The sequence below is a fragment of the Coturnix japonica genome, chromosome 6 (genome assembly GCF_054131305.1).
Source record: "Coturnix japonica strain WE chromosome 6, WE-NBRP24, whole genome shotgun sequence".
Taxonomy (NCBI): domain Eukaryota; kingdom Metazoa; phylum Chordata; class Aves; order Galliformes; family Phasianidae; genus Coturnix; species Coturnix japonica.
This window is the reverse complement of record NC_140668.1, coordinates 34,100,552-34,123,738: the sequence shown is the minus strand read 5'-3', so window position 1 is coordinate 34,123,738 and position 23,187 is coordinate 34,100,552. Positions and strand designations below refer to the sequence as shown.

The 23,187-nt window shown below is 36.0% G+C and overlaps 1 long non-coding RNA gene across 1 annotated transcript; it reads left to right on the top strand.

Moving 5' to 3' along the window:
• Positions 1-3,215: 3,215 nt before the first annotated feature.
• Positions 3,216-20,046, top strand: LOC107319350 (uncharacterized). The gene is made up of 4 exons (XR_014947793.1): positions 3,216-3,297; positions 15,100-15,193; positions 15,937-16,087; positions 19,232-20,046. It is a non-coding gene; the product is annotated as an uncharacterized LOC107319350 (long non-coding RNA).
• The last annotated feature ends 3,141 nt before the right edge of the window (positions 20,047-23,187 follow it).

Sequence of the window (23,187 nt, the reverse complement as noted above, 5' to 3'; positions counted from 1 at the left end):
AGTTCCATACTCATGGTCTAAGATAGCTCAATAACGCTGCAGGCATAACAAACCTTTGTGGATGGTTTGCATTATTCTTAGAGCACACTTAACTCACATCTAAAGCAAGCAAAGTCACACTTCAATATGTTGGAGTACTGCTGAATTTCACTGGCATGTCAGCAGAAAACTTGAGAGACACCAGCAACATAACTATTAAGCTAAAGATCTCTGCTATGTATTTAATTCAATTTTGTAAACACAGACTGCTCCTCTCAGGATTATTTTAGCCCAGACAAAATGCTATTCACAACAACTGATGGTTTCATATCTTAAGTGGCTGCACTACTTGTGGCATTCCTCTGTATTATGTAGGGCTTTGAATTATTTCCTTTAGATCCTGGGAGAACTTGTCCTGATTGGAGTTGAATGAACTAGATGGCTGTTGTGTAGAATAGTAATACATTTTAGCTTTCATATTATCTCGACCCAGTCACTCAAAAAATGTCAGCATTGTGGTTCAGGCATGAGGAAATTTAGCAACGTTTGGACTTGCTGAAGGGCCTGCTGAAAAAACACACCTAGACAACGGATATAAGGACTGCAACTAATTTTTTTCCCTGTAACTTCCAGCCTGCAAATCACAGCCTTTATGCTATCTGTAATGGAAAAAAGCATTATTTTCATCCAGATTTAGACAATTGTCAAATTTTAGGAAGAGGCCTGGGGGAGATTTTTTTACATGACCAGGAGGAGGTTATTACTGCAAGTCAAATTTTTCATGCAACTGTGAAACGATGCATCATCAATATTTAATATGAATAAAAATATTGCTGTTTTATAATAAAATTCACATACAAATTAGCACTAAAGGAGACTGTACTGCATCCTGAAGGATTTTAAAAATGCAGTATCAGAATACCAGTCTTCTGCTGAGAGCTTTAGAATTGGAAGTAAATATTTACTGCAGAATACTAATCATCTGTTTACATATGGAAAATGTTTCAAAGGACTGTCAGATACTTCTCTTTCCAGGGAAGGCAGCATTTTCTCTCCATACATAAAGATGCAAAAGGTATTGCCAAAATTAGGTGTGCACTCACTGCTACAACTGAAGGCTGAGGACATTACTGTTAAAAATGGGACAAATCTTACATTCATGCCATACAAATACCACTCACAAGAAGTGAAAACATGCCCGTTTACCAGGTTTTAAATCTTCTCCAGGCCACCAGAGGCACTGGCAGCAGCACTGTAGGCAGCATGAGCTTACAGCCGTCACAGTCAGCTGAGTAGGACACTGATGTCTGCATAAGGAAAACTGCTGAAGCCAGAGATGATAGGAGATGAATTTGTTCATCTCCTATGATGTACTGGGGATCTTCCAGACACAGAAAATTCACTGTCTGTCAAAACCACAAGGGGTCAAGTAGTCTGGGCCAGAGAAGGACGAAAAGGATGGCATTCAGAATTTCTTATCTGACAGGAATAGTGTGAGATGTTCTCTCCTTTTTCCTGTTTTTCCATTATGTCATGAGACAGTGAGAAGATAAAACAAGTCTGCAACAATTGTGACTTTAGTTTTTGTGGTGCAGCCAAGACAACATGGTACAGAGTCCTGCTTCAGTTGTCAAAGACTGTGTGGGATGCTACCACTGCTATTACACACTTGTCAGCAGCAAGGAGAAGTTTTTAATCCAGATATTTCCTGACATCACTGAAAGCATGGATTCCAGATTTTGATAGAAATGGAAAGATCCTATAATAGCTATTTTTCTTAGGGACTCCAACCTACAAAGTTCCCAAATTCCTAAGTTTTACTTATAAAATAGTGGACATTATCATGTATATCCCATTGCAATAAAGCACATATACAAAATCTACCCTTTCTCTATTTCCATTTTTCATATTGTAGGCTCTTTCAGTCACCCCCCAAATTAAGAGTGGTCTCAAAATTAAAAGAATAGTTCATCCTGTCCTACTGATATTCTTCAGCTACTGTTTTAGTTCAGAAGTAAAAATTTAACCAGAAAACGATACTCACTTACCTGGCTGACACTCAAGATGAAACATAGATCACCGCAAAAGATTTTGTCGATGTATTTGTGAACATATGCATCAGTAAATGATATCAGTAATGCTTTACAATGCATTCCCATAGTGACAGTTATAGCTTTATTTGTCAAATTTTAATGAGTTATTCTTACATCTTAGAGCAGCTGCCACACAAGGAGATGCAGGGCTGGGATTGTTGGGATTGGAGTACAGAGAGTTTAGGGGGATCTTACCAATGTGTATAAATAAATTATAGGAGAGAGTAAGGAAAGTGGAACAAGACTTTTCCCAGTGGTTGCAAGTGACAGGACAAGGCAATAAGCCAAAACTGAAAAAAAGGAAATGCCATTTAAACTTACCTGTAAGGGTGGTCCAACACTTGGAACAGGTTGCCCAGAGGGGCTGCAGTGTCTTGGAGCTGGTCAGAATATGACTGGCCAAGCTTGCTGCTGCTCATTAACCCTGTTTTGAGAAGGGAGAGATGAGCAAATTATTTCCAGAGATCCCTTTTAAAATCAACTATTTGGTGATTTCGTAATTAGGAGAAAAAGAGACTCCTATAATCTCCTGTAGTTTCTGGAAAACAAAATATTAATTCTACTCTACATGCTCATAACATTTGTATGTTCTTCTTTTCAAATCACAATGAAAATACATCCTCACTTCGAAAACTCTATTTAATATGTCCCATGCGACATTTTTGTTTATTAGCTTCCAGTATGAAACCTTTTGTTTGGAAATAGTTCAGCTCGTTTTTAAAGCCTTATTATGGTCACTCATTTTCAAACTGGTACTCTTGTCTTATCACTGATGTCTCTGAAGAAATCTAACATTTTTGACCTTAACACATTTGTCGCTAATATACAAGTATGTACCGGGTACACCAAAAGGCCCAATCTGAAGCATAGGAAGATTGCTGTACAGGGCAATGGTCTTTAAAGGCTCCCCACATTTTGTGAGCATTTCTCTTTTTACTGCTGCTTTGTGGGTTCCTTTTTTTGTTTCTTTTCTTGTGCTTTGTTTTTTACATATGAGACATACTTTCCCTTAAAAAACAAAACAAAACAAACAGGGAAAGAGAGGAGAAATTGCTAGCAGAAGCAAAATAAAATGGGTAGCAAAGCACATAGCATAGGTCTCCTAGGTAAATATGATTTCTTAACTGAATCTTTTTTCTCTGCAGCTTCCAACACTAAGGGAAAGAACTATGAGCTGGTTTTACAACAGCGGAACATTGTCTGGCTGAAGCACTATGACAGAAAGGTTTGTTGCAAGCTGCCAAATTAGGGACCACAATAATTACCTGTACCAAAGACTCTGAAGAATAGCTTCTGGGTAATGGAATTTGATAATACATGCTGTTCCTTTCATGCTGTGTGATACGGTATTGTCCTAGAACTGCTGGAACAATGGTAACAGCTCCATGAAGCTTTCCTTCCATGTGCAGATCAGCCATGCCAGCATGCAGAGCAGTGCCCATTCAGTGCATGCTTTCCTTTCCTTTTCTGTTATAGAATTTCTTGCTTCAAATTGTCTGCAGTAAAGTTTGGTTTTATCTGTCTTTCTCAATAATCATAGACCACTGCATGTAATAATCCTTTTATATTTTCTTTAATTAGGTTGTAAAACGTGACCAGTTCCTTTTTGAAATGTATATTTATTCAATTAAGAAATATATAACTGCTAGTATTTATCATTAATTATGTCATAGATACAAGGTAGGCATTTGCATTTTATTACATGCCATCAATAAGTCAAGAAAACGTACAGTCAAGTTCAGAGTTCAGCTCCCTGCAATTACTAAGTTTCACCTAGCCTAAAATTTGGCTCACTCATGCTAGGCACCCACAATTAAATAAATGTATTCTGGCCAAGTTAAAAGGTACTAGGTGAGGATGTGACAAATTCTTCTGTCCATTTTACACTGCCAACACTGTTACAGAAAAATTCCCAAATGCATAATACATAATGCCATTGTGACACTGATGATCACATACAATAACGGCCATTCCCCATTTCAACCTAAAGTGTGATCTCTCACTTCTGGGATCACACTTAGAACAAAGCTATACATTCACATTTTTCCATTAGCAATATCAACAAGGGGTATTTTTGTAGTAGTGGTGCCCTGGGGTAGATGTGGTTACACTGAGAAAAAGCAGAGCTTCTTTCATTAAGGAAAATAGCATCAGCAATTCTGACAAAAGCACTCATTTACTTTATAAGTTGCACTCATACCAGGAGGATTTTCAAACAGAACAGCCTTTCTCCTTGGTTATTGTTTGAGTGACTGGGATTCAATGAATTCACTTTTCTGATGTAATGTGGAGAAAGAAACGTTGCTTTTGCCTAATGAGATGTTATAACTCCAAAGAGGTCGAAAGAGGTGCCATGGAACTCTGACACAAGATAAATTCTTGCCTGCAGAATAGAAGACCTGCATTTTTGAGTTACATCAGGAGATGTACTGGTAACAAACCAGCTGTGAAGTATGAATGACAGCCAGAGGGGACCATTAACTATTAGAGGTTATCCCAACATACCATAGTAAGTAAAAACTAAACAAGTATAGGAGGAGAACAAAGAGGGGTTAACCAAGCAGTAAACAGGTGGAACAACCATAAAGGGAATTAGAATAGTTGGATAGGCTGTAAACCTTGGAGTATTCAAGCAGTGAGATTACTGGGGAGGCAACCGGTGTTGGGAAGTAGGAAATATGAGCTGTTGCATCTCACCAAACCTGTGCACCTGGTTCTTTAGGCAGCCCACTCTTGCAAAAGTGTGAAATAAATTGCAATTCATGGGGAATTTCACATGAGCCTGGACTACTGAACATGAGCACTTCTCACATTTAGTCATCACAACATGATAATGTTTTCCCAGTAAGGACCAGGTACAGACAGGTAACATGGTAAAACTGTTTCATTGCTTCCCTCTTCCCTAGAGGGGGAGTGCTGTGCCACTAGAAAAGCAAAATCTTTGCTACAAGACCTAGGTAAAGGGACTCAATAAACCCAAAGCAAGACCTTTCCTAGACACAACAGTTTGATTTAAATAATAATATCATAAGAGTTATCAATAAAAACTTTTATGCAGTGGTATACTCTCATAAGTAATACACTCAGCCTACTGGTCTAAAACATCTACACAGGTTTATAACAAAAAATGTACTAAATAGAAATTTATGCAATTACTTTGTGTAAGTGGATCACCAACTTAAGTTCTTACAGAAGCAGTTTACCAGCTGAATTAAGCAGGGAAGAAAAACACCACCTGTAGGAGATTATGCAGATAGACGAAAAATAGTTTTAGATTTCTTAGAGTGAGAGGCAAGGAGGAGATCAGTTACTGCAACACATGGAAGCTAACCTAGTTTTTACTTCCTGAACAACAGAGAACCACTGGCAGTGCATTCTTTTGCTTGGAAAACACATTGCAAAGAAGCACAAGAACGTTCACATCTTGGTCCTTGGAAAGTAATGAAACAATTCAGCAGCACACTGTTTAGGCTCATATACTAAGCAGTGTCAGTCAAGGCTGCCTTAAACTCAGCTTCTTAATAAATGTAGACAAGGAGAGAAAAAGAGGTTTGGCAAGGTAAACTAAATCTGCTGTAGCTTGCAAGATAACTTAATAGAAGACAGAATACGTAATGTTGTCTTACTGTAATTTAGTGAAGCAGGCTGTGCTGCTTGCCGAGAAGTTCAGTCAAGAGCCAGATGACGATAATAAAATTATAACACAGTCAGTAGAAAACTTTTGTCTCTTTTCAAATTGCTCATTAAAAATACTTCACTTTAAGAACATGGTTAATCAATCTCTTTCAGGAAAAAAAAAATAAAAAAAAATACAGCCAAATCCACAGGGCAAGCAGACTGTCACCAAACATAAAGTTGTATATGTAGGTCTAAACGCAGTCATCCTGCATGAAAATTCATGCTTAGATTCAGGGAAATCAGAAGTGAGACCCAACACTACCCCTCCTTTCTCTCTAACTATGACATCTACTGTATCATAAAACAGCATGAAAATTAATAGAAACAGCATTTGATATTATAGCTGTTTACCACTAACATTAATCACAGACAACAGCCTGAAGATAAGACATTTAGTTGATGTAAGCATACTCATTTATGCTGGATAAGACTGCACTTGTCAGATATTTGCTCTTACTGTGATATTAACAGTGCTCTTGTAAAACTGTATTTGACAGTATGTTCCTAGAGTCCACAGCATGATAAAATTCTTGGATAACTCCCCAACTAGTGGAACCCCCTGCAGTCTTGCCATTTTACACCAATTGAGGAACAAATGTTTACCCTAGGCAATGAAAAGTGTGTTTTGCAATGTGTCATCTGCACTTCAGATGCAAACAGTGATCTACAATTGCTAATGGTTAGCAGTAATCCTTCCTGTAGAAACCAGTAGAAATTATGGTGGGTAAACTAAAGAATGAAGCTCTACACCATCACTCAGACAACTGTGGAGGGATCTCCTATTATAAGACAACTTCAGTAAACTTCTGACTTCAGTGGATATTTAGCAGTGCTCAAATTAGTAACAACTCCTTGAATCACCATAGGATCCCACTGCACTAGTGAACAATATTCATGGACTATTCAACATCATGATACTTTCAAAAAATTATTGGAAACTGTTTTTTATTAATTGCAACACTATGATTTGGCATTAGATCTAATGTTTAAAAGCATGGATTCAATTAAAAAAAGAAAAAAGTACCCAATCTGGATACCAAATAAACAAATTAGAATAATGCAATATTAAGAGAATGCATAACAATGACCATGCAGGAAACATACAGAAATGCTCTGAGGAGGGAAATGAATCTTAGAACACTACTAAACTAGTTTTAGAAAATGCCAGGATTTGATTAGAGATGAGAAAAAAATCAAATAAGACAAATTAAAAAAAAATAAATAAATACAATAAAAAATACAAATATTATCCTAAGACTTTGAAAAATATGGTTTCAGCAGTTAATGATGATGAATGCTCAACTGAAGGGTAAAAGGCAGGCACTTTCTGTGCTGCCTTATGAGAATATCAGTACTTGTAATTTACTTTTGAAAGGAAACTACATCAGTATTTTCCAGCCACTTTCTACACAGACTCCCATTTCTTGCTTGCAACTTAGATTAAGCTTTAGTCTCTTTGCAAAGCTAGTAATTCACAATTCTGGGTTTATTTCTTACTTAAAGAAACCAAAAACCACACACCTCTTTCTGAGGGCGTACTTGGGGAAAAGAAATACTGCTATGACTGTACTTCCATACACCTTTGCCTTTACAATGAATCTTCAAAACAAAATACATATCTCAGGAGAACAAAGAGGCTTGATTTCTTCTCCCTGAACAGTAAGGAAGTTACTCTCTCCTGAGAGCCAGTGTCAGCTTTAGGTGCTACGTTTGATGTGTAGATTCCTACTTTGATTCCTACAATGTGAAATAAGGAGATGTAAACACTCAAATAAATAAATAAATCAGCAGAAATAGCAACAGCCACCTACATATGAAACATATCTATAATACAGAAGATAGCCTTATGGCCTTCTTGATGGTTCATGTACAGAGCATAATGGTTCAGTATGGGAGAGTGCCTTATAGCCTTAGCAATTTTGTGAACTAGACATTAATTTCTGCTTGTGTATTTAGAAACTCCAATTAATTAAGCATAACATATGCACACACTTAGCATGCTGTGCTTCCTGAAGATGGAAGCCACAAAGCAGCCAGAACTTAAAAACACTCATAAAAAACATTACTACACTGTTCATTGCCAAGGTACTGGAAAGCATTGGTATTCTTTTACGCATTTTAGTAAATCCAAATACTCCGTTTTACTGACTAGCTTAATATCCTTTGATTTCTTGGCTACATTGTGTTCTAATTTCAAAAGCACTATTTTAGACTCTGGTAGTTAGTATTTAGTAGGTATGTTACTTCATCAGTCTCTTCTCCCCACTTCTCCCTAACTTGACCATTTACCAATGCTCTTAAGTGCATAACTGCATCTCATAACCTGCAGCTCTGAGGTAGATGTTCAAGGACTGAGAGCAAGGGTTAGACAGAGTGCACAAGAGAAGCAGCTGTGTCGAACTTGTCCATGTCTCCTGTGAGCAGCATGCCTGAAATGCATTCCCAGGCGTCAACCCTTTTTAGTCCTATATAGTCTTTATATTTAGTCCTTATATTTAGTCCTTATAGTCCTAATTTATAAATGAACTAACCTGTGCATCACAATGAAGTTTCCTTTTTTAGTCAGTTCACACCTAAAACACAGGTTTTAAGGTGCACAGGCTGTGGGTGCCCATCCTTCACCGGACAGACTCACACTACCTACAGGTAGCTTGGGTTGATAGTGTTCTAAGCACCAAAAAAATCGAAAGTAGGGTTGATAAAGGCCTCAGCAAATTTGGACCTTGAACTAGTCAGCACTGAACGGAGCCTTTTAAAACTCAGTAATTTTGATACTACACAGCTACCTCAACAGCTATCAGAAATGGGTTAAAAATATATATATAAATAAACAAAAGAAGATTTTGAGCTCCTTTGGTACACCTGAAAGCATACTTTAAGCATATATAATCAGCAGATGCATTTGTTTTCTTATTTTTTACTATTTTAAGGACATTAATAAAGCTGTTTGCTCTCTTCCACACTCAAGGCAAGAAATCACGAGTGACTTTCTACCTTTCATTAACTTTACACCATTATTTTTAACTATTATAGCTGTATCTAGCAACTACATTTCCAAGAATAAATGATGGGGCAGACAGAGATGCTGGCACATACCAAATAAGACCAGTGATGCCAAACTTACTCTACAAGCAAAATACTTGCAGGGCTTTCCATTCTCAAGTTTATCCAACAATCAGTACTGTGTATTTCACCACTCACACTGAATTTAACTCTATTCCACTTTGAAATAAACTTCTAATTTTTAATACCCTGTGTGTACTATTCATCAAGAAGAGTGGGCGTAACAATAAAAATTACATGGAGGAAAGTATGCTAAAATATGTCAAGAGTGTTCCTGTATAAAATCATCCAAGAATTGAGGACCATGATACCACTTGTCAAATGAGCAACAGCTTAGGTCTGTTTATATTGAGAAATCTCTGATGTCTATGATAACAAAGTCTGAGGTTCTGAAAAGGATAGCCAGTGCAATAAACGGTGATCTTCCTTTTCAGTCATATCTATATCAGTGTCACATGGGTTTTAACATAGGTATCAGAAGCAAAGTACTTTAGTGAAGAGATCTCTTGGCCGGCAGCCAGAAACTTGTGAGCGCTATTCTTAGAAGTGCATTATATCAATGTGTGCTTTTAGGCAAATCACTAACCCAAACCACATTACTTTCCTTATTTGCAAAACTGGGAAATAATAACTCTTTCATATTTTCACAGAGTTCATTGAAACCCATGCCTTGAAAAGTACTTAAGAGCATTTGAAATTAATTATTACTACTGTTACTTACATTGCTGGAAAACTGAGAGAAGTCACTAGTTAAGATTTAAAAGATAGTACAAATCACGCTGGTCTTCAATATAAGAATTAAAGGTGTCTTTGATCTCCTCTTTTCACTTGTTAAGGAGAAGATTACAAAGACAAAAGATTGTACTTGTGTCCTGGACATTTGCCAATAGAAACACTGCCATTTTGTTTACTTAAATTTCATTAGATGCTCCATATTATTATGCAGTGTTACTAAAAAATGCCTACAATTGTAAACTCTATTATTACTTGATATTATTTGATAGTAGTGTATGGTCAAATCTCAATTTTTGTGCTCATGCACACCTAGGAACATCAGTGAAGTTTCCTGGTTGTAATCAAAGTCAAAATTAGTTAAATTGAAAGTGAACTTGGTGATCTTCCCAGAAGGAAAAAGGATACATAAGAGGTGGGAACACCATCTAGAAGCATGGCCATGGAAGGCTAAGGTGTTACCCTGAGGCTTCTTTTACGAGCCCCCTGCAAAACACTACATAACTGAAACACACTGAAAACTTCAGCTGAGTTTTCATCGGAAGCTGATATTGGACTCAGACATTGCTTAGAGCAGAAATTTGCAACGCAGCCATACAGCTGCCTTAGTTTTATGACAACGTCCTGTGAGTTCACCTCACAAGTGATGGGTGCCAGTTATAGAGCAGATACAGTTTTTTGTTCTGGCTTGTCATGAATGGCTTACAGACATGTAGCGATGAACTGAATCAGCCTTAATAAATTAGTATGCAATCTGCTGACAAGTAAGCTTATGTAGGTAGGGGCAACAAACACTGCTTGGGTGGATATTACTGTCTCATGACTCTTCTTTTAAAAAATAAAAAATAAAAAAAAATAAAAAAAATCATCTCACCATCTTTGAAAACTATGGCTTTAGTAATAACATCATATACTACCTTTAAAAGAGAATGTTCCGGAGATAAGCAGAGTTTATTGACTTATTCTGCCCTTGCTGTGTAGAGAATGCAATGGAAGCAATATAAGGTGCAGAGTGATGCGTTTTATCACACAGGAATCCATCAAAGAACTCTTCTAGAAGAAGAGCCCATATGCGGAGTAAGACAGCATGATGTATGAATCCCATCGCTGAAATCAACTCTTGGATTCAACAGTGCCATTTGAACGGACAAAACCATTATTTTCTTTAGCCATTCAAGCAAGGGAAACATACTAACTCAATTGCCAGCATAGCTACCAGAAGGAAATTGTGTAGTCTTTTTAGTATTCAAGACCTTGCTCTACTGCCTTATTCCTATGAAATTCAGCATCTCTTTTGAAAACAGCAAAACAATGACTTTGTCTCCATTTTAATTTGGAAGGAGTCCAAATTAAGCTATTATGAGAGATAAATGATATAATGAGAGTTTTATGCAATTTACTGAAAAAAAAATGAACAAGCAAAATGACCTCTCAAATGTTTGCATTTTTCTTTTTTGAACTTACTGAAATTTTAATGTTCTAGGTAGCGAAGTCAAGTTTCATATTCAGTTTTCCTGTTAATGTTAACATGTACATGACAGGTTCCAACTAAGCAGAAAAATAGGACATTAGGATGCCAACCTAGCGTTCCGTTATTATCAAGAATAAATGAACTCATCTTAGAGTGCCTATATTAACTATTTCCAGAATACACTCCTATGCAGAACACCATCTCGTAGGAATTTGACTGGAAAATATTAAATATTCTGGCACTGAAAAGAAACTCTGAGAACCTTTGTTACTGAGGCTGTAGTGGTGAACAAAAACAGACTGCAAGCACTGGTGAAAGCATGGGCTACAGGACTGTGTGATCACAAACCTTCTGAGCAGGAAAATCTGCTCACTCACAGAAAAGGTCATCTTCAGTTTTGCAGCTCCAGGCTTTTAATCCTAAGTAAGCCAATCAGATCTGAATTAAGTGATGAACGTATTATGTTAATGAGCATAATTATGCTAATGAACATTCCTTCAAGGAATCTTCATTCTTGATTCATTAGTTAGATGTTACCATCTGAAACAATTGGAAAATGTTTTGAAAAGCTCAATTAACCCCTCTGGGGTAATCTTAAAACCTTAACAGACTGTCTTTCAGTGTTAACTCTGTTATTTATTCCCACATTTGTCTGTAGTCATCATTTCACTCAGAGTCCTCTGCCTTTTTCAACTTATTTTTTTTTCCCTGACAGTTACTTCAACCTTGCCTGAAAAACAAAACAAAACAAAAATCTATAATCATGTTTTATTACTGCATTGCAGGCTCTGCTGACTATCCCAGCAGTATCACCTTCTGAACAAGCATGGGAAAATGCTAAAACAGCAGAAAAGTTGTCTGAGCCTGGCTGCTCAACTGACTAACCAAAGACTAGCTTGGGACTGGCACTATCCAGCCAGCAAATAGGCAACTTTCTACAGTACACTGTGTACTTCTTTAGGATGGCACTTACTGTTTGGTGCCAGCATGCTCCCCTGTTACTTTCCTGGCCACACACAATTACATGTGTATCTAAGGTTGCATTTACACTCCCAGCTGTTAAGGTAAACACACAGTACATATCATGGTAAGCTATTAACAGCACATGTTTTTACAGGCAGCCTATTTGTTCAAATGCCTTGAATTCATCTAAAAGTTATTCGATCCATGTCTGGCATTAATAGCATCCACATGTGTAGGATTTATATCAGCGGACATAAATCAGCATCATTCCACTGAATTCAAAACCACTTCATTTCTGCTCAGCATCTGACACAACAGGCTTAAAAAAGAAATGCTTAAAATACACTTTTTAATGATGAAATACAAGAATATGCCTACTGATGGTTACGTGTTCTCTACAAGAAGTCTCTCTGAGCCTTATGGTTTACTTTCCAGAATCAGCAGTGCCTCCCCAGTGAGTTTTAATATGTTTTATCAGCTTAGATAGAGTTCCTGAACATCACACTCTCGTGTAGAAAGGCCAGAGAATTGTCAGCTCTGGATCAGCTGCAGTGAAAGCACAGCTTTGTAGTCCCAAAGCCCTGACTGTACCTGGGAGTGCATACATGGCATCTGATTGAAGTTACCGGTCTTGTAACTCTCCTTTGCCACTGTGTCATTATTTCACTCCATCAAAAGAGAAAAATAAAACATGTGAAGCACTCTGCAGTGACCTGCTTAGTCCCACAGAGGTCACAGTAGAGACTGATTTATGATGACTGACAACTGCCTATGATTATGAAAACTGGTAGCCAGAACAGCACATATTACTGATGCCTGCTGAATAGGGCACAGAGAAATCATTTTCCCTTTTAGTATTCCTAAAGGCTTACTGTTCTTAGTTTTATTCAAAGAATCTTTAAGACCTGAGGAAAACAATGCCGCATATATAAACAGGGTAAACATTATGCTGTTATTTAAAAATGTCAGCCTGATACTTGATGTAAGGTTCTGACTTAATATGTACGGCAAAACAAATGAGTTTGAAAATCCCTGTTTAGTGGTTTAGAAAATGGGATCTGAGATTGCTTTAAAGAAGGTCATAAAGACCTCTCAACCTCTCCTTATATTTATGTTTTCTCAAATATATTGACTGGCTTGATGGTGCACCACAGACAAATATCTACATGCTTCACATAATGAAACAGTGTCATTACTTTATCTGGACAAACTCCCAGTGTAATTGCAACCAAAGTAAAACAGCTCTGAGGCTGCAAAGAAGTGTCAAAACAGGAAATAGAATAGCATAGACCTGAGATGTTTTCCATTTGCAGACTTTCATATAGGTGTCTTTTTTCATACTTTTAGCCCTATATTGGAAAGCATAATTTGATGATAGACATGAAACTGTGTATTAGTTTTTATTTTGACAAATTCATTAGACATCACATAGCTTGAAAAATGAACCAGGAGGCACTAAGTCAGCCTGAGAAGACTGTACTTCATAAACTGAATTGCTCACATGGGCAACATTTTGGTGGAAGTTATAGATTTTCTAGCATATCCCTGATAGATAGCACTAATATAACTTCAATAAAAACTCCGGATATGTCAATATAAAATTTTTTCAAGCATCGAAAGATGTAAGATACTTCAGCTAATAAATTGGAAGATTCCCTATTCCTCAAGGTACACTAACTTACACATCAGATTATGAAGAGTATTGAAGCCACATAGAGTACAGCAGGCAGCTGTAGGTTTGCTGCTTTTAGAAGTTGCACTGAATTAAATTATCGATATATGAAAGAAATAATTGGGAATTAAGATCTGGATGAGGCTTTCTGTAAAAATGTTAGCATGCTTCATTTTTTAACTATAAGATGATTGACAATTTTTCATAGCTGACATGAATGGTAGGCTGTATTTGATGCAAATAATTCAAATAATTGATGCTCCTTTTCTTTCTTCCTAACACTCGACCTTTCACTTACTTCCCTAAGATTTATTTTTTAAAACATAATTACCACTTCCAGATTGACACAGTTTTGGAAACGCAAATGGTTACCTTCTTCTGAAAACAACCCTCACAGAACCTGATGTAAGACTTCATTGGTTACAACTATATGAGACAGGATAGCGTGTCTGTATATTTACGTTTGCGGGCATTTGTGTATGCACACAAGCATAAAGAAAACCTAATGCTGTGTATTTAAGTTATACAATTATTTCTGCATCTTACCGTGACCTACCACTCTCAAAATGTAACTGAAAGTAGCTGCATGATTATCTGTACACATTCAACTACGAGTGACTGTAAATAAAAAGATATGGAAATGCACTGACGTTTGAATAATGACAGCTTTTAAAATAGAAAGAAGGTGACTTGGAAGAAAGTAACAGTTTCAAGTAGAATGCTGGCAGGAATTTGAGACACTCTTTAGACTTGACTTAGGAAAATCTTCCACTTAGTACTAAAACGCATTGCAGACAAGATGAAATCTAGAGTATCTACCACACTTTGCATACTATTTGATACTTTTGCAAGGTTTGAGAGAAACTTTCTGACCAACAGTAACAAACAGATCATACAGACTTTGCAGTTGTATATTTTCCAAATATTACTGCACTAGAAACTAAAAAACCATGTTCAAATTTGTCAAAGGATATCACTGTAATGCTCCATTAACACTACAGTGGCAAGCATTGGAAAGTCTTTACTGATCTGCAGGCAGCTGTTCTGTGTTCAGTGGAGATGGATGCCCATCTTTTTCATTTTTATATGAAATATGTTTCTTGGAAACCTCATTATCCCTATTCAGGAGCCTTAATATAAAATTAAATAGGTCAAACGGATCTGAAGATATATGAACACTTAATATGGATATACAGTTCTGTCATTCCTGTATGGAACTTCTAGCATAAAAGAAAACTGATAAGGATCACTATTAGCAGTGGTCAGCTTTAGCTAAGCACTTCAAAATGCACAGAACTAGGCAAAGAATAGATGCAGCTTAGTAGTGGTCTGACTGCTAGGGAAATGAATTTATGTCTTCAGCAGCAATTCTTTAGAAGAATGTGTTGTGACTCCCTATACACTCCATAGCACAAAGGTATGAAGATTTCTTAACTTTTGTTTTTTAGACTCTGGTTTGGTTGTTGGTCAAGTACAACAGAAGGAGAAGAGGGAGTTACATCTACATGGCTGAATAAAGAAAAAGTACTGATGAATACTGGAGTAAGAATTTCCCTTTTGTAAGAAAATGCAATTATTTCCATAATAATAATCATTAAATGTAGAAATACAAAGGCTGTATTTTCTTTTATGTATTCCCATTTGACAAATAAATAACTGATTGATCTAATAGCTGTACTGCATATTCTTCCAGAATAGTTACTTCCTTTTATATGAACTCAAAAAAAACCACAAGTCAGCAGATGATATTATAAGTATTTCCAGACAAATATTTGTGGTAAGAGCATGATGTCCAAGCTGCAGATCAGAAGAATTTAAATTCATTTTTACTGAAAATCCTGTAGATATTTTCTTTGTAAGAAGGTTAGATTGGAGGAAATACTATTCCTGTTTAAAAATAGCGTATAAAAATACTGTGTAGAAATTGTTTTGAAGCTAAAAGCTCTTTCATGGCTGAAGCATTTGTCAAAATCAGGGGAATGCAGTCAGAAATGTTTAGAAGGAATTTCTGGTAGCAAAGTTGCTAATGACACACATCAGCTTGCCTTATTTTGTTCTCCTGTCTGGGAATGAAAGACAGATCTCTCTTTTCCTCTGTCAGTCTTGCTTTGTTTCTGATAGCAGAACCATTAACTGATAGTCCAACCAAGGGACAATGTACTGGAATAATAAATTGGATAATAGGAGAGGTTAATAAAATTTGAAATGCTTGGAGATTGGGCCAGGCAATAAAAAAAGCTCTTTAAGTTCACAAATGTCCTTCTTTTGCTTTTATCTTCTGGCAGAGCATTCCCAACCCGTTAAAAGGAAGCAATTATGGTAGAGGAACAGACTGCATGGATGACCTGAACCTTGTTCACAACAGATGAGAAAAAATGACATTTTTCTCCTTTCTGAAAGACTTTTATAGCTTGTGAAAAAGAAACTTCATGGAAGGTGAGGAGATTGACGGCTGGACTGGTATTTATGGGAGGCACAGACTAGTAGGAATGTGAGACCTTAAAAGTGCCAACTCACTGTATTAACACAATTGAGAAGCAAAAAATGTCAAATTGAGGTATTTGTATACTATTAAATACATGTATGTTTATACATAAATATATATATAAATCATATCACTCTTGTAGACAGGAAAGTAGGCCCTTGTATGTGAGTGAGCATGCACTAGCAAAGTTGTATCTGACAAAACAAGTACACATTTTCTGGGATACCTTTTAGTAGGTGAAAACTTAATCTGTTACACCATGAAGGAAGTTGCCACCAATTTAAAATTTAATCTCAAACTCATTCCAAAATAGTCCAATTAAGACTTTATTGGGCTGACTTGCTAAAGCATATTATGAGTGAAAATATTTCATAGCTTAAAAATCTATATAAATTATTTTGGACATCACAACAATTAAAAGCTTGTGCAGACAGAAAAGGAATAATGTTGCCGAACATCTAATGCTATTCATTTTCCAGCAGTTCCTATGAGTAAACAGGAACAACAGGAATGTTCCTTCCTAATTATGGGCTGTGAGTATCACCAGCCAGTTTCTTCATTCTAATTTCTTATTTCTGTATGTTCCTCTCACAAACCGTCACATCTACCTTAGTCCTGCTGCCTACTAGAATATGGTGCACTTGTATCTAAAAGTTCTAGATCAAAACAGGAATAAAGTGTTTTCTTTCCTTTGATACATTCTGTTCACCAGAACTGGAAGCTCTTCCTTTTCTATTGCACTACACCTGTAATGATCTCAGAACATACCAATTCTCTTAAAGTTTTTCCTTCTTGATTTAGTTATGTTGTGATATTTCATATCTCCAATTCTAATCACGCTAAAATTATTTAAGTTCAGTATATACAAAAAAGGGCAATCTCAGTTTTCTTCTACACTGAAAGTGTCTGTGTGAACCAGCCTTGTCAGTATCCTCCATGGACCAATTTGCCATATTAACATAAGAAAGTTTCTAAGTATCTTCACTTACACAGTTAGGTAAATAGAATTTGATTTTCAAATTCAGTGCAAAATAGATATATCTGAAACTTAATTTGATTTCTACCTATTTAGAGGTATAGGAGAGCAAGACTGCATGTATGAATGGGGTTTTAGCAGTGTCTTTTAATGTCTACTCAATCACTCATAATAATGATCAACATGTTGATTCTGACTAAATGAAGCTGAAAATCAGATTTTCCCAATATATCACATCAGCATACACATCTGCTGATCAGTGTTAATTAGTCCTATATTTTCCAATTTGTAATCTGTGGATGTTTTATGGGGATGTAAATAGTAACATATTAGCATTTATAATCTTTCTTTGGAAAGCTTCTGCTGAGCAAGTGACCAATAAATTGCAGTTAATGTAAACATTAATCAAATTGAATGCCAGTATGGAAAGAATCTCAAGTTTAGAGGGAAAAAATCAACTTTCTGTCATGCCTCTTACTACTAAAATGTAATTAAGATAATGATCTCTGAATATTCAGTGACAAATAAATATATTTGTTTTAAGATATGTATGCCATCCTGAAGAGCTAATCACTTGACCATTAGAGTGAATGCATGCCACTCTATCTACAATAGTAAATTAAATTTCTAGGGGTTGGATGAAAGAAAAAAAAAAGAGAGAGAGAGGAAAAAAATGCATAAATTAGTATGAAATGTTATAATATGAGAGGTCAGTATATAAAGCCACAAAGCAATGAGTACTTCACAGATACATAATGACCTACATTTGGCATAAACAAGCTACTGTATAACCATAAATGTTCTACTATCTACTTTCTAAGTAGGTTGGTCTCTTGATGAGAAGAATTCTTTTTTTTTTTTTTTAATTATATTATTTCTATTTCCTTTTAATCATCTGTGTGAAGTTTATTTTGACTCATATTAGTTCCAGTGCAACAATCACCACCAAAAGGATAAAATGCAATTATCATTTGAATTAGTGTAACGTTCTATAAAGAGGAAACATTTCTCTCAGCAGTAAAAACAGTATAAGCAGGAGGTTTAAAACTGGTTTTAGTTTAGATAGCAAAGATTTCTTGGGAAGGTAACTATAAACACCATCAAGAACAGCTCTGACTTTAACACATACCTCAAAGGAGAATTAGGTTTAGCTCTGAAGGGCTTTTATCTTTAAACCTCTTGCCAGGTAAAACCTCTTACTACAGTCTTCAGACTGTACAGACCTCGTTACATGCCAAACATAATATTTGTGGCTGTGGTAGAGCATGAGATATTTAATGTTCTCGCTGTTATAGCATATGCATAATAATACACAGCTCATGCAACTTCCTTAGGATTTTCTCTGCTGCACCCTTCTAGTATCTCTCAGAAGACGTTTGCGGTGTTATTCTTCCTTTATTTTACATAGTGTTTACACCCATCGAGGATAAACACAAATAAAAGTTCTGGAAGTTACTAGGACAGTTATCTATTTAGAGACTTGGTTGACTTTGAGCACTACATAAACACATGCTGCCAAACATGCAAGTCACAGAGCTCTGATGAGGTAAAACCACAATTTTTCACATGTAAGCATGAAGAAAGAGGTAAGTTCCAAGCAGCTAAAATGCATGTGAATAATAACTTTGTAACAAGAAAGATTAGTCCGGACAGGCAAACAGCTTTTTGTAAAATGAAACTATTTGATCAAGCTGTGAATTTAAATGCAATAATTGAAAAAAAAAAAAAAAAAAAAAAAAAAAAGTTAATAAAGGAAAAACTTTTACAAATTATAAAGACCATTCTCTCAAAAGGAGAAAAGGATGAAATGAAAATTGCCCTGTATTCCCTGTTAAAATTTTCTCTCCAACATATCTTAAGTTAATTAGTCCAAAACATATCCTGTAGACACAACAACGACTGCATGCACATGAATAGCAAGCAAGTATGAAGTTGTGGAGTTAGTAAGGAGGAAGCAAACTGTATCACCACTAGGACTGAAAAAATGAGGAGGTCATGGTGATGTCTTTAAGGATTTGACAGCCTGAGGCAGATAGGAAGGACATCATACTGATGAGGTAGATGATGGTGTTTATGAAAGCCCTAACAGTATTTTTATTTTATTTTTTGCTTTTTACAGCAGAAACTATGAGCTCATTAAGAAATGATAATCATTCTGTTCCTCTCACAAAACATGGAGAATTGTACAAGATGGAAGAATATTAAGATTTATCACAGAGCACTATACTCTAATGAGGAAAGCTCACGCTTCAATTTCCTGAATTTGACCTCTGAAAAGGCACTGAGCCTCTAGGAATCAAGGTGTTTTTGGTTTTTTTTCCTTCTGTGTATAGAGTTCTTCATTTGTTCAATGGGGCTAATATAACCCCTGTACCTTCTGAGAATAGAATCGTTAAAGACTGACTCAGTGTTATGGTAATGGAAACCATTTTGTAAGGAAGACCAAAGGAATGTCCTCTGAAGACCAGTTACATCCAGAATAAGATGGCCATCTTTCAAATATAGCAAAAGCTTTCCAAAACGGAGCATATAATAAAATGAACTAGTTTCTATTTTCTCTCATTTTATTCTCCAACAATGAAAAATATTCATTGTATTTCTTTTCACTATTGTTTCTTTTTTTTTTTACCTTTGTTTTTCTTTATTCTTTCCCACTCTCATTCCATACCCTACTCTTACAATTCCTTTACTAATACAAATAGTTCACTAGTTCACTCATCTAATTCCTTGACTTCAGCCTAAGAGCTGCAGAATTTGATGAACGAAAGACAGAATGGAAGCAGAAGAGAAAGTAAGATACGAGGAGGCAAATAGCTCTGGAGTACTGAGCAAGGGCTCAGCGGGCAAAATATTACTGTCCTGATAAGCAACAGACTTACACATGGTGTGAGCCCAAGAAGAACAATTAAAAACATCCAGGAAACACACTTTACGGTAACTTTCTTTTCTCCAAATCTAAATACTGATGTTCTAAATACTGATGTAAGTGCATCCTAAATCATTTAAAATTCTCTTGACTTCACAGGTATTCCACGTAAATTTCCCAATAAATTTTTTGGGAAATGGACCTTAACGAAAATTATTTTTAAATAAAAGTTATGTTGGTCTTATTGGATAACACAGTGATTTGTATTGTAATAGAAGGTTCTTATGCTTTGCTCAGACTCTCTGGATAGACAAGAAGAATGTGCGTGCAGGAAACATTATAGTCTGCAATACCTATAAGGGTTACAAAAGTATACAAAAATCTCTCTTGAAATTCAAAATATTGTTGATGAAAGGAATGCTTTTAAGATTTTTAGAGGGGATGCATGACATTTTACCCTTTAAAGATGGGAAGGTAACAAGAACTTTTTTTTTTTTCTCCCCAAAATGTGGAGCACACTCAGGTGAAGCTGAAACTGAATTTCCAGTTAGATCTCTGCTGCAGCTTACAAAGCTACCTAAATTGAAGTGACAGTCCAGCCAGGAACTGAGAAATATGTCACAACAAATTCTTTTTAAATATAAAATAATTTCACATGCTCTGCAGACCATTACCATTTTGTAATTTTAGTGACAGATGAAGACAACATTTGCACAAGGATATTTCAGGTGTTCTTTACCCATATACCTATTTTTAGTGATTTTTATACTATTTCTATGTTTACTGAAAATGCACTTTATATAAAATATCCTAAGGAAATTGTCCTTTACATTGTGTGATTTGCATTTGCCATTATTTTTTACTATGACTAACCTCTGTAATTCATTTCATGAAAGATTTGGAGAAAAAAAAAAAAAAGAAGAAAGAAAGAAAGAAACTAGACCTACTTTTTGGATCATTAAATAGTGAATAATCTTCAAATGGGACATTGAAAACTGTAATCAGTGACATCACCATAACAACCGATTAAGAATTGTCTAGAGAAGCCTCTGAAAATGCAATTTTTAAATATAACACATTTAAATGAGTTCATCAGAACAAAGCACTCTAAGTAGATTTATTATGAATTGAAGATCTAGAAATAATTTGGGTATACAATGAACACTGAATTTTTTTCACTATGACTTCAATAGATTGGGGGTGGCATCAAAATTCTTACTTGACTTTGATAGACTTAGCAGGGGAGGGAATATTAAGAAAAATTCAGCTTTCTTGCACTAACAGATTGGATTTCATTAACTGGTTTTGTTGCATGCTCCTTCCTATACTATCTAGTCTCCTAACTTGTAGCTACAATTTACACCAGGTGAGGGCCTCTAAGAATTAGGCATTACTTAAATTCCCCTTATGCTTTAGCCTGATGGTATTACAGGAAGCTATGCCCATTGTCCTGGTCACTCTAATGAATGAGACCAGAAGCAGCAGAAACATCATTCTGCCACATATCAACAGCAAAATATAAATAAAATGTCATACAATACCTACCCTGCAGTACACTGTGTTACGTACCTATATAAATGATACGCTTCGTAGTTGAAGAAAAAGTACTCATGGGACTAAAACCCAATAAAAGCTATATATATATATATATATATAAACAGATAATCTGTTTGAAAAGATTAGCTATACTTAACAAGAGTAAACCACCCAGCACGCATGAGCCTGGCTTATCCTCAAAACAGCTAAAAGAATTTCTTCCTTGTGTCTCCCAGTTTCCAAGTTGTCACTGTAAGTTACAACTTGTTCTTGTCTTTTATGGTTATGTCTCCTTCTGCCAGCTGTATTTTTTAATCCATTTTCTAGAGCTGAACTTGCACTGGTGATGTTTGTTGCAAGCAGACTGCATGTTTAGAACAAAGCCTTTCCACAACGCTGCCCTGTGTAAGTGCTATTGTTGCAGAATGGGGAGGAGGTTTAAGTTTCCACATAAGAGAAGCTCTCACTTAGGATGATACAGTGTTTTTCTGCTGCAAAAAAAGTTCACAATAGGGACAGTATGTCAGTCACTGTAATCTGCCACTGTTCCATGTTGTCTGTGTCCAAGATATTTTATATCAGCTGCAAATCTGCCTCTTAAAAGCATGCTGGTCCATCCTGAAACACTATGAAACTAGGAACGTTTTAGTCAAGGACCGTGTCTGAGATGGAAATGACAGTCTGTCTTTGGCACGCTTACCCTCCAAAATCTTTAAAGCAGCTACAGAAAGATGCTCTTAATGCCTTCAAAAATCTGACTGGTTCGAATTGGTATCAAAACTAGAGGCATTCCCAAATCACCAATCCCTTTTGAAAACCCAGGCTATTATACTTACAAAACACTGACTCTCCATTAAACTCCTTGTTATTCTTTTACTAATGAGACACTTTACCAGCCTGTCATCACCCGCTGTGATTAATTCTCTACTTGTAAAATTTTAGCTCTCTCTCTGCTGCTGCCGTTAATGTGCTTTGTACCAAATAAAAATGAAGTTGATGTTTACAAATCATGTCTGGAGGTTGCTTTAAAAAAGCTCTTCTTTGCCGCACATTAATGAGGACAATTACACCAATTTTTGTTCAAAATTATTCTGGATAATTAAACACTGTAACAGACTACCATGGAAGGTGTAAAACTCGTTCTTGCTTAAATGGCTCTAAAATATAGTATATGTCAAAATATATGCCTACCTGTCCATGGTCCACATAGAGATGAATTCAGATTCGAAGATCATACGCATTCTTCTCATCTAATGTTTGTGAATCTAGGAATAAGAAAAACCTTTTTGAAAAAAAAAAAAAACAAAAAACAAAACAAACAAACAAAAAAAACCCCACAGGATTTAGTCATACAGTTACCTTGAGTAAAAACTGATAAAAAACTGCACAGCACAGGATCTTGTACTGTTGAGTGCACTCAGGACAGTGCAAAATTTATCTCAGGCAGATTAGGAAACAAGCACCATAGCAATAGAAACCTGTAATTCTGGGCTGTATGGTTCTCTGGAAAATGGCTTCCCCTAGGCTGTTATCTAAAATTACAAGTGAAAAAGTACTTGCTGACTGGTATAATGATGAGCACATAAACATTATGTATGCTCCTTGACTCTGCCTCTACCCTCTCTACTTCTGCAGGTTCTGAAGCCAGTCCAACTCCAAGACTGTGCAGTACT